Genomic DNA, 13,123 nt, shown 5'->3' with positions numbered 1-13,123 from the left:
TTGCCAGTATTCTATTTTTCTATGTACGAGATGCGGCATTTAACTTAGTAAATCTGAATACATTGAAAATAATTAAATTCGATAAAACCCCAATTTTCCAAACTTTATTTATAAGTTTCCTAAATTGTATTTCTTTTAAATATATCGTCTATTCATACATTACAAATGATATTGAAATGTATAATTATAATATATGAATAGATACAAACTACTCGACAATATAACTCCAATGTAACATACTTTATACATATGTAACAGTTACATTGTTAAATGGGAAATTATAACATTTATGTTATAATTTGCTAGCTTGTTACTTTATTGAGAAATTTTTTATTAGATTCATTTAGAAGTATACTTTTAAAGGCCATTCCACAATAAATTGCAAATGTTCTTGTTGCCAATTAACAATTGCGAATTGATCAATCAGAGCAAAGCAACTTGTCAGCTGATTGGTCAATCCGCAATTGTCAACTTGCAACAAGAACATTTGCAACCTATTGTGGAATGGCCTTAAACGTATAGCATTCTAGGACATAACTGTATGTACACATCATTTTAAGCAAAAATGTTAATATAAACATGTATCCTATTTTGGATTCTGGGTAGTTATAAAGATACAACATATTCAAGTTTAAAAACGAATACATTTATTAACTTAGAAGAACCGAACTATAAAACAATAATTATATTAAACTTTTACCATTTCCTATTAGTTTAAACTTTTTGGTTGTAACGGTTCACCTTTCCCGACGCCGCGGATCGGCTCGCCGGTTCCAGGATTCGGGAGGAAGGGGGAGATTCAGACTCGCTTATTCCTTATTAACATTGCTTTGGTTTATTCAAAAAGAAACAAGTAAACAAAATGATTGTTGGCATAAAGCCTAAATAGAGAAACTTATTGACTACTCGGTATAAACGAAATGTTTGTTGGCATAAAGCCCTAAATAGAGAAACTTATTGACTACTCGGTATAAACGAAATGTTTGTTGGCGTAAAGCCCTAAATAGAGAAACTTATTGTCTACTCGGTATAAACAAAATAAGGAGGCGTATAGCCTGTAGCGGTGTCCGGAAAAGATTTACAAATTACCCGGTATAACTTAGAGATACGGTGTACGGAGGCGTATAGCCTATAGCAGGAAGAAACCGGAAACCGGGAAACCCGGCGTAATAACGAGAAACCCGTCACCCGGTGTATAGCAGGAAGAGACCGGAAACCGGGAAACCCGGCGTAACAACGAGAAACCCGTTGCCCGGCGTGTAGCAGGAAGAGACCGGAAACCGGGAAACCCGGCGTAACAACGAGAAACCCGTTGCCCGGCGTGTAGCAGGAAGAGACCGGAAACCGGGAAACCCGGCGTAATGACGAGAAACCCGTCACCCGGTGTATAGCAGGAAGAGACCGGAAACCGGGAAACCCGGCGTAACAACGAGAAACCCGTTGCCCGGCGTGTAGCAGGAAGAGACCGGAAACCGGGAAACCCGGCGTAACAACGAGAAACCCGTTGCCCGATACTAAAGGTAGGAGGCCAGAAACCGGGAAACCCGGCGTAACAACGAGAAGCCCGTTGCCTGGCTAGGAGGTCCGGAACAGGACTGGTGCCGTCTCATCCGTCGAGCCGGCTTATATACCCTGCCGGCGGTTCCCCCACTCTACATCGAGGCTGTGGTGGGGGTAACGCCGGCGTCGTAGTGGGGCGCCTCTGGGGGTTGTAGTGGGGCGCCCCTGGGGTAGGGTGTATCGCTTATGTTTTTGTGTTTAGGAGCGCCTTAGGCGCCATAGCCTCAAGTGGCGGGCGGGTGATCGGCCCGCGAGGCGTTAGTAACGGCCACGCCGTTACATGGTTTCTGATATAATTATAGAATGGCTCATATATTTACTCATGCCAAAATTATAATAATTATTTAAAAGTGTAAGCTTAAAAAATGTTTCATACAATTTCATTCTAATAAGTTAATAAATAGATACGTTCTTAGACTAAATACGTATTTTTATGACCAGAATAGAACAATTATTAAACATGTTTATCTAAACTTCTTTGCTTAAAATGATGTGTACAATCATATCTTAGAATCCTGATCATTCCTCCTAAAGTACCCTATTTATATAAATATACCCATATGTGTGTGTATGTGTGTGTACGCGCGCGCGCGCGCGCGCGTGTGTGTGTGTGTGTGTGTGTGTGTACTAATGTCGAGCATTTTTATACATTTTCTATTAAATTTAGACAAAAGTTGCAGGATTTCGAAAAAGAAAAAGTTGACACAGACTTTTTCTTAAACGGCGATTTTCAAGGTTATTTAAAGGTCACTTATATTTTCAAAATAGAATTACCTTAATTTTTCTTATATAAATTGATTCCTCGCAATATTTACTATAAAAAGTTATATATATGTATATGTTCAACACCTTTTTATACATTTTACAAGCTAACAGTGACATCCCAGATAACCAGTGAGAACACAAGTTGCTTTCATGTTGCTAATAAAAATGTTACCATCTTGCTACGCATCTATGTCGTCCATTGTGCTATTGTTTGCTAGCATTTGATGTCGGAAATGAAACATTGCACGTTTTAAACATTATGCTGGCATTAGAATTAAATAGATGTTGACAATTAACGCTGACATAATGATAGCAGCATATTTATATCTGTTAGCAAACTGAAAACATATGCTAACATTTTGTTAATAGAATGCTTATTTGATATGTTTCTTTTTTAGCTGAGCATTTGATTACGACAAAATGTTAACGTCATGCTAGTTACTCAAATATTTAATTCATACTCCTAGCAAAGAACCAGCATTGATTGCTAGCATCTTATTTTTATACGTTGCCTGGGATAACATCAATATATTATAATTTCCAATTTAACAATATAATTGCGTTACATATGAGTATGAGACATGTCACATTGCAAAGGATCTGAATAGCTCAGTTGGAAGAGCAGTCGCCCGGCAAGCGAAAGGTCTCGGGTTCGATTCCCGATTCAGCGATTATTGGATCTATATTTTTCTCTTGCATTTATTTATTTCCATAGGTGGGTTAAAGGATTATTGAAATTAAATCTCAAATATATATGAGATTATTTCATATTTTAAAATCTTGGCAGTGACCAAGTAAAATTTGGTGCCTTGTGCACAGTTATTTAATTCTAACAAAAAAATTTAGTTTCGTTGGGATAACGCACTGTCTTCCGCGATCGGCTCTTATCGCCTGTCTTATACTTTAAAAATATTATTAATTTAAAAGTTTAATTAATCAAGATGACAATATTTTTGTCAATGCACGCACATATACATACGCACGCACGCACACACACACAGAATAGCCTATTTTAAATAATATATTATTAAACATACGTTTTTTGTTCGTCTCTTTCTTTTATCTTCTTTTCTCTCTCTTTATTTCTCTCTCTTTCTCACTGTCTCTATCTTTCTCTCTTTTATATTTTTCTTCTTTTATGGTTTTTTTTCTCTAACAACTTGACAACTAGACAATTAATATAACACAATAGATTATTAATTATACATATATAATTATAACAATATAATAATACACTGAAAAAAAAATACACAGGATAGCCTAATTTAATTAATGCATTATTAAACATACTTTAAGTCTCTTCTTCCTATTTAAAAATTAAAAAATTAAAAAAAATTTATTTAAAAATTTTCTCATTGTATCAAAAAATAGTATTAGACATTTCTTCTTAGATTTTTATTCTCTACCGAATGTTGCTGAGCAAATGCGACACATTTTTAACACCCTGCATATATATATTATATATATATGTATATATATATATATATATATATATATATAATATATAATATTATTATTTACCACACAAGTCGAAACAAGCATCTATCTATCTTTATTCTCGTAGAATGGAGAAACAAAGATAGAATCACGCTTGTGACTTATGTTGCTAAATAAAAAGCACCTTATACCTTTTTTGGTATGTCGATCTCTTCTTTCTCTCTCTTTTTTTCTTTCTATCTTTTCTCTTCTTCCCTTCCTCTCTTTCTCTCTCTTTCTCGACTGCTCAAGAGCTGGCTAAATATACAGCAAATACATAACATTAATAATACGTATAAAAATGAAATAGTATAATATATATTAGTATTATATATATATATATATATTAAATATATATTTTATATTTATATATAATCAACAAAAAATTATATAATCATATATTGTATATATATATATATATGTTTACATATATATAATCATATACACACACATATATATATATTTATATATATTGTTACGTCCTCGCGACGTCTCTTGCGCTGTCTCACAAAAAGATGTCACTCACACTCTCACTCGCGTCCGGAATGAATAAATTCTCGTAATGAGGAAAGGAGTTTTAATGAAACGACCCAATACAATAAAGCTAAGAAATACAATATATAATAGGCCAAAATGCCCATCGGTCTCGTAAGCGTCCGCTCGGTGCGACAGCTAGACCAAATCTAATCATGGCGCCCCAAAACATTTGAACGCCGGTTGTCTATAAACAACCCTCCTAGGAGATGAAAAGGGATGAAGGTGCTCAGGGGATGTAAACCAGGGACGTAACACTATATATATATATATTATATATAATATTATTATTTACCTTATTCTTCATAAAATTTCTGCACAATTTACACTCTTTCAACACCTTAACCAATTTTGACTTGAAACTGTCAAAATAATTTTGACAATCGAACACTACGAAGCATGCGGCACAATGTGTGATCAGCACAAGAACCAGGACTTTTGTTTGAATCGTTATCGTTAGCTAGGTAAGTATACATTGCAATCAACATTCTTATGTTATCGAAGTTCACGCTGTGATCTCGCAAGTCTGGCACGTACACGACAAGATTTCATAAAAAAAAATAATGAATAAAGAAAAAACGAGGATACAAGAGGTAAGTAAATTTATATTTTAACGCACACACAGAGAGAGAGAGAGAGAGGGAGGGAGAGAAGGAGAGGGGGGAGAGAGAGAGAGAGAGAGAGAGAGAGAGAGAGAGAGAGAGAGAGAGAGATTACAATTTTATTTTTATTCTTGATTTTTAGGGCGCTGGTACGAGTGAAGAGTTCAGTACGTCTTTGGATTTGGAGCTCACAAAAATTGAGTTAGAAGATTTAAAGGAACAGTTAGCTGCAGCAAAGCAGGCTCTTGCTGCAGCTACTGCTCCAGCTTCAACTTCCAACGGAGCTCCTGCTCATGCTCCGACTCATGTTTCCACAACTGCTCCTGTTCATGCTCCAACTCCGGTTTGCAAAACTGCTCCTGCTCAACCATCGCAACCACCACAGCCTGCAGTAGTGGTTGAAAATAAAGAAAAGGATAATATACAACGTAAGTAAAAAATAAAAATAAGAATTATTTTAGAAACAAATATAAAAATAACCAATGTAAATATATGTTTTTATATGTAAATTTTATTTGTTTTACAGTAAAACAAAGACCCGCTCGATGGTCGCGAGCTGGTCGCGGACGTGGTCGCGAACGTGGCCGCGGACGAGAAAATATAATTTACATACATATGTAATTACATATATATACATATTACATATATATATATACAGGGTAGGCCATTTTAATCTTTCCACTAAAATTTCTCAAAATCCAAAAATTTAAGACAAAAATGTTTCAGATAAAAGTTGTATGGTTTCAAGGGGGACATGAGATGGTGTCATTGATTTGACCTTGAATAGCCATTTGAAGGTTACGTAAAGGTCAACTTCAATTTCTTAAATGGAACACTATATTTTTTCTTGCATACTTTTGTAGCTGACTTCGAGATCTTTCCAAAACACTACAATAAAATATTTTTTCATGAAGTATTTTTCGAGTTATTAAGGCTGCAAATTTGCAGTATTTTGACATAAAATACAAAATATCTTGGGAAATATTCATTTTTCGATTATCATACCTTAATACTTTTATGCACAGAATAATGAGACGAATCAATTGGTGTAAAGAAAACACATAGTTGTCTTAAGGAAAAATTATCTAACTGCTTATTGCAATTTTCATATTTTTTTTTAAAGGTAACTATGTGTTTTCTTTACATCAACTGATTTATCTCATTATTCTGTGCATAAAAGTATTAAGGTATGATAATCGAAAAATGAATATTTCCCAAGATATTTTGTATTTTATGTCGAAATACTGCAAATTTGCAGCCTTAATAACTCGAAAAATACTTCATGAAAAAATATTTTATTGTAGTGTTTTGGAAAGATCTCGAAGTCAGCTACAAAAGTATGCAAGAAAAAATATAGTGTTCCATTTAAGAAATTGAAGTTGACCTTTACGTAACCTTCAAATGGCTATTTAAGGTCAAATCAATGACACCATCTCATGTCCCCCTTGAAACCATACAACTTTTATCTGAAACATTTTTGTCTTAAATTTTTGGATTTTGAGAAATTTTAGTGGAAAGATTAAAATGGCCTACCCTGTATATATATATATATATACGCATATATATACGTATGCACATGTATATAATTAAAGATAATCATGACCATGGCGATTATAATTAATGATATGTATAATTCTATCGAAGTATGTTAATGAGAAATATAATTATAAATAATATTATTGTTATTATTGCTGCTACTACTGCTGGTATTGTTGCTACTATTGTTGTAGTATTCAATTACTACTGTTCCCACTTATCATTCCTATACCGCAAATATATTATTGCTTATATATATACTATATGATATCTTATTATAAAGCAATTAATACACATTTACAATGAAAAGTCAGCTAGTTGAATATTTTTTAACACAGTGCACATATGTTATATCCGCAGTGAGTTGCTTATTTTGATGAGCTATTTATTTGAAAGTTGAGAACATTGCCATGTCTGTTTTAAAAATCAAATATCGAATATTTTTAGATTAATAATTAAGAATAAATATATATATACTAAAGGAATAAAATGTAAAAAAATATGAAAAAAATATTTATATAGATAACACAAATTTTTTAAAATTACTATAAGACTTTTCTTCATTTTATTAAAAAATTTCAACATAAAGAATTAATAAATGGCAATGGATTTGAAATTATTTGATATGAGATTGTAAATGCATTTTTTATGCAACCATTAATACGAACAATGATACTTCTCCATCCTTTCCCAGCATATTGTACAATTATTTTATCAGAATTCTCGGCTAATTCCTCTTGTAAAGCCATTGGATAACTAAATAAAAAAATTATCAAAAAAATCTTTAACAATTTGTTTTTTATATTATACTGTCGGCGACGAAAGATGCGATTTGATTTCTCTTCTTTTATAAGGATAGATAGGATAATTTTCTCGATCGGGAGATTGTATTGTACAGTCAGGATAGGTCAAATATGAATATTTATTCCAACGATAAGTATGTATATATTATTGCGAAACTTATATGTCTTCAAATCGTGCCGTGAACGATTCCGATCCTTCCGAGCTGGGTGCTCCAATTTCGCCGTCGTTCCGAGTTAAAGAGATGTTTAAGAGAAGATCTGATTTAATACGTTCAAGCCGGGAAAACTCTCTGTGACTTCCTCTTCTGACTTTCTGTTCTGGAGATTCCCAAAAGTCGGCATATATATATACTCGGCGTTAAAAACCTTCCCACCCGAAATATCGGACCAATCAGCGTTACCTTCGTGTATCGAGCAGAGATGTGTTTTCGGTTTCTCCGATAGACAAAGGATCGCTCAGAACGCTCTCGAAAATAAATAATACCTGATACGAGGTCAATAAACAAAACACGGAGATCAGATAATCTCTTTGTCAAACAAATCTTTCTACCTCTCTTATGAGAGTTTATAAAAAAATGCCGACAATACATATAAAAATATAATAAAATAATTACCTGATTTTTATAAATTTCTTTTTTTATCACATATCACATCAAATCACATCATCACATCAAAATCAAAATCAAAACACGTGCCTAGTCTAGCCAACATAACCCCGCACGCTGCCAATATAGCGGAGCGCCACTATCGCCGTCTGTTGTAAAACGTGAGAACTGGACATTTCCAATACATGCATCTATTGCATGTGTTGTGTACGTGTGATATTTGTGTGCGCATGTGTTGTATACATGTGAATACGTGTAGCACGATACTACTATGTATGCGTGATCGATGATGATGATAATAATAATGATGACGGGAACGTTTCTTAAAAGAAATTTTTCATATTTCGACTTTGCATTTATATATCTCTGCTTACAAATCACGTAGAGCAGAAATAAAGACACTTTTATTATATAATTCGAACTCAATCTATCGATTAAGTCTAGTATAAACTCGATTGCTTCAGCCGTTATTGAGGATTCGAAATTTATAATAGATTCAAATGTCCGACTCGCGTTAAGATACACGGTGTCTCGGCTACGCCCTTAACTGGTCGCGAGACACTACCGCGTCTCTTGATATTCCGGATTCTATTGTTATTTGTGAATCTGTTGCACGTCCACCAAAACATTTTGATCTAAAAGAAATAAATCCTGATGGAGTACAACCAACTAAAATTTTTAATCTGTATCCTTTTTTATATTGAGAGTAAAAGAACACTCGATGTTCAATAGAAGAAGGTGTCTCAACCAAAAACTTTGTGCAGTCAATAATAACTCTACATTTAGAATAATTTTCTTTGAAACATTTGGGCATAGTTTCATTTACGATGTGTCGACTAGGCCATGTAATAAAATTTTGACAAGCACTGCTCAAATGCTGAAGCACAGAATAAAATATTCTTGTTACTGTTGTTCTATTTATATTAAATAGCACACTTAAGGCTGAAAAACTTAATCCACATTTTATTTTAAACAAAAATATAAGTAATCTATTTTCTTCATTAATTTTTTTATAATTATATTGTTAATTTGTAATAATTTTTAATAATAATGAAAAATTTGCTAACGTCACTCCAGCCAAATCAAGCATTTCTCTATCAGTTTTTATACTTTTTAGACCTTGAAAACCATTTTCACATTTTAATAAACCAGATGTTCCAACACGTTTATTTACATATGAAACTTGATTTCCACAACTTTTTCAGCCATTTTTTTTTTATTGTATATTATTTTTGGCTCTTCTGGGCAACATGTTTGTGTTTCTACAGAACACTTTGTACTATCATTATAAATATATATATTACATATAAATACATGCATGCTTGATCTTTCAGAGTCTAATTTTTCACACATAATTTGTACTTGACATCCTTGATCGACTATCCGAGATCCAAGAATATTATTTTCATTTTCTTTTAAAGAATCTTGTTGAATTAAAAAATTACAATCTTCTTCCTTTTTAAACTCAATATTTTTTTTCTTTTTAATCAAATCTTCTTTATCAAACTCTTTAGATGATCTTTTTAATAAACGTTGATATCGCCCAAAAGCAACATTGTCTGAAGTATATTTTTTTTATAAATACTTGGGAAAATAGTGGGATTGTAGCTGGGACTACGAGGGTCTTCTGACTTTTATTTCCAATAAAATGGTCTGCATATGCGCGACCTGTTATGTGGCTTCCAATCTGATCCATCGGGTCTAAGAAATGAAATTATTAAAATAAATAAATAAAAGCTTTATTTGTGCATATTTTTGAATTTTTAGTCACTAATTAATTATATTTACCTTAATTTTTTATAGCTCTTAACCATATTTCACGTCTTTGTATTTTACGTGGATAATGTACATTAGATGTTGGAAAACAATAAAATGATTTATCTGGAGTATCACAAGAATTATTTTTGCAATTTAATACACAACAATATAATTTTGCTTTTTTTTGTTTATTTTCCATTTTTCTAATTTATTAAAAGATTAGTGTGTTTTGACAGTTTATTCAGGCTAACTTTCCAAAATAGCCACTATGAACGCTTAAATCGTTTCGCGAATCCCCTCCACATTCATGCACAAAGCGAATAGTTCTCACTTACTTGAGCGGTCTCAATTCCGCTACACATTTAAGAAATGGAAATCTTTTCGTCAGCATTTATTTAGAAAACATCCAGTTGTAAGTCCCATTTTAAATGAAGTGACTCAACAAGTTGAAGATATAAATGACGAAGAGTTAAATCATGATATCAATATGATACATAATGAATCATTTGAAGGTGAAAATTATATCTTTTAAAATCTTTATTATTATATTATCATTTGATTAATAAATTATTAATTATTTATCATTGTTTTATATTAACATAACATAAAGTATAGCTTTTTTAAAAAATTAATAAGTACAGAATATTTAACTCTCAAACCGAACGTTTTTTTGATACCGTAATCCTGAACGCGTGAATAACTAGAGTCCGACTTAATTTTTGTACTCTAAAATTACTTCAAAAATTATACAAAAATTTACACATCTTTTAAGTTTAAACTAAAATTTTATGTAGTAGAGTTAAAGAAAAAATATTTTTAAATACTATATTTTTGTTATTTGCTCAATAAAGATTTCGAAACAGATGTTATAATTTTTTTTAAATTAATAAAATTCGAAAAAATAATTTTGAACAAAAAAACTTTCCAGAAATTTCTTAGTTTAAAGTTCAAAGTTTACAAAAAAAAAAATACTATATGTTCACGGCTTTAAAAAATTTAATTATTTTAATTATTAAAAATGGATATTTTAGATTTAAATTTGCCAGCATTTTGCACTGAATAAACTTTTTAAGTTGTCCTTTCAGTTATAATTTTTTTTTGACACAAACTTTTTTTTGGATAAGTTTCCAACCTCGAGATTTTATTAATATTTAAAAAAAATGGATTAAAAATGACCCGGACACAAAAAACCCACGTGTTTAGTTTGAGGGTTAAAATACTATTGTTTTAATAATTGCTATTTATATATGTTTTTAGCTATCAGCTTTATAGTATGTTATACATATTTATAATATTTTTAGGTGAAGAATTATTAAATAAAAATCAAGAACCAATATTAGAAAGAATTGTTAGATGAAGAATTGTTAGATGAAGATCAAGAGCCAATATTAGAAACAGCCAGAGAGCGATTACAATGCTACGCTGCACAGTTTTTAATAAACATTCGAGAAAAATGTAAAATGTCTCACACGGCTGTTGAACATATCATTGATGGAGTTACACATTTATTGGACATGTATACAGCAATTATAGTAGTCAGTATAATTATTCATCACTCCATATGTTTTTTGCCAAAAAATTTTTGCTAGTAATGATTTGGATACAGATGTTTTATAATTTTTTTTTAAATTAATAAAATTCGAAAAAATAATTTTGAACAAAAAACTTTCAAGAAATTTCTTAGTTCAAAGTTCAAAGTTTACAAAAAAAATACTATATGTCCACGGTTAGTTAAAAAATTTAATTTTTTGAATGATCAAAAATGAGTATTTTATATTTAAATTCGCCAGCATTTTGCACTGAATAAACTTTTTAAGTAGTTTACTTTGTTAATTTAGTTTTGTTAATGTAGAATCAGTTATAACTACGAGATGATTGAAATTAATATTTTAAAAAAGCTATACTTGATATTATGTTAATATAAAACAATAATAAATAATTAATAATTTATTAATTATATCTTTATATTATCTTATTATAATATATTATATATATATTATATTAATTATATAATCAAATTATAACATAATCGAGATGAATTGAGATGAATTTTCTTAGATGTTAATCTGTTTCTTTTACATATTTTTCTAGATAAAAATAACTCAATATTTATATTATTTTTTAGCAAGAGATTCAAAACACAATGGATTCTGATACAGTAAATTTTCAAGATATTAAGGAAATATTTACTGAGAAACATCTACCATCATCATTATTTTTATCTGTCCAATCAAAAAAAGCTCTAGATAAAATATCGATACAAAAATTTAATATGGTTCCAGCAAAAAAACATATACTTGGTACAAAACTTGTTTGGAAAAAAAGAAGACTTTTATTGGCAAAGTACCAAAAATTTGTGAAGATACTTATGATGCTTGCATCGTACTTTTTTCCAAGAATTTGAAAAATCTTTTGGAAAATGATGAAGTAAGGTCAAATATCGAGAATCCAAAGCCACATAAACCAGAAGTATATCGGACAGTATTGGATGGAAGTTACTATCGAGAATCATTATTTTCGTAATCATAAAAATGCGTTAGCTGTAATTCTTTATTACGATGATCTCGGTATTGTCAATCCTTTGGGTGCAGCCTCAAAAAATCAAAAATTGTCTGTATTTTATTGGACATTAGGAAATATATCTCCTGAATTTAGATCATCAAAGAATGCTATTCAATTATATGCAATTCTAAAAACAGAATATTTGAAAAAACCAGGAGTTTTAAAGAAGATTTTGAATCCATTTATGAAAGATATTATAAAATTAGAAAACGAGGGTATTAATATTGAAGTTGGAAAAAAAAGAAAAAATTTTAAAAGCTCATTATTATCTTGTGCGGGAGATACTCCTGCCTCTGCTTTATTAGGTGGTTTTAAAGAATCAGTTTCTGCTTATCGGTTTTTGTCGTACTTTGTTTGACAACATCTGATGAATATAAAAATAACTTTCGCGATGATAATTTTTTACGATTCGTAATAAAACAATTCACAACAATCATCTCGAAGTTGTAACTGATTCTACATTAACAAAGGCAGCCAAAATTTTTTTGGCAAAACAACATATGAAGTGATGAAAAAAAAAAAGTTCCCGTTACAAAAAGGCCCACATGATTTTGGGCAATCTGCTCAGGAAAGGTATGCATATTTTATCGAAGGCGCTGTTTAGAAAAATTTCTACGCGGTTTTTTAAAATATTGGGTTTTTTTTAAATTTTAAATTTTTTACACTTTAAATTTTTTAAAAAAGTTACTAATTTTTGATTAAAGGTTTATTTTAAAAAGGGTTTAAACCCGCTTTAAATTTTCGTGATTTATCTTTTTGGGTGGTAATTTTTTTCGACAAAGGCAGGCCCCAATTATTTACTTAGCCCACATTTTTGCCCCTTTGTTAATTTAAGATTTGGGTACAATATGAAAAAATTTCCCCAATTTATTGAGTATATAGATTTTTATGTTTTGTTAGACAGATCATGAATGTTTGTCTT

General features: G+C 30.9%; 1 pseudogene; it reads left to right on the top strand.

Annotated features, from left to right (window-relative positions):
• Positions 1 to 11,099: 11,099 nt before the first annotated feature.
• On the top strand, positions 11,100 to 12,705 carry LOC146725201 (uncharacterized; annotated as a pseudogene).
• Positions 12,706 to 13,123: the final 418 nt, after the last annotated feature.

The sequence above is a fragment of the Nylanderia fulva genome, unplaced genomic scaffold, assembly GCF_048542155.1.
Source record: "Nylanderia fulva isolate GAGA-0341 unplaced genomic scaffold, ASM4854215v1 Scaffold1005, whole genome shotgun sequence".
NCBI lineage: Eukaryota > Metazoa > Arthropoda > Insecta > Hymenoptera > Formicidae > Nylanderia > Nylanderia fulva.
This window is presented reverse-complemented; position numbering and strand designations above follow the sequence as displayed.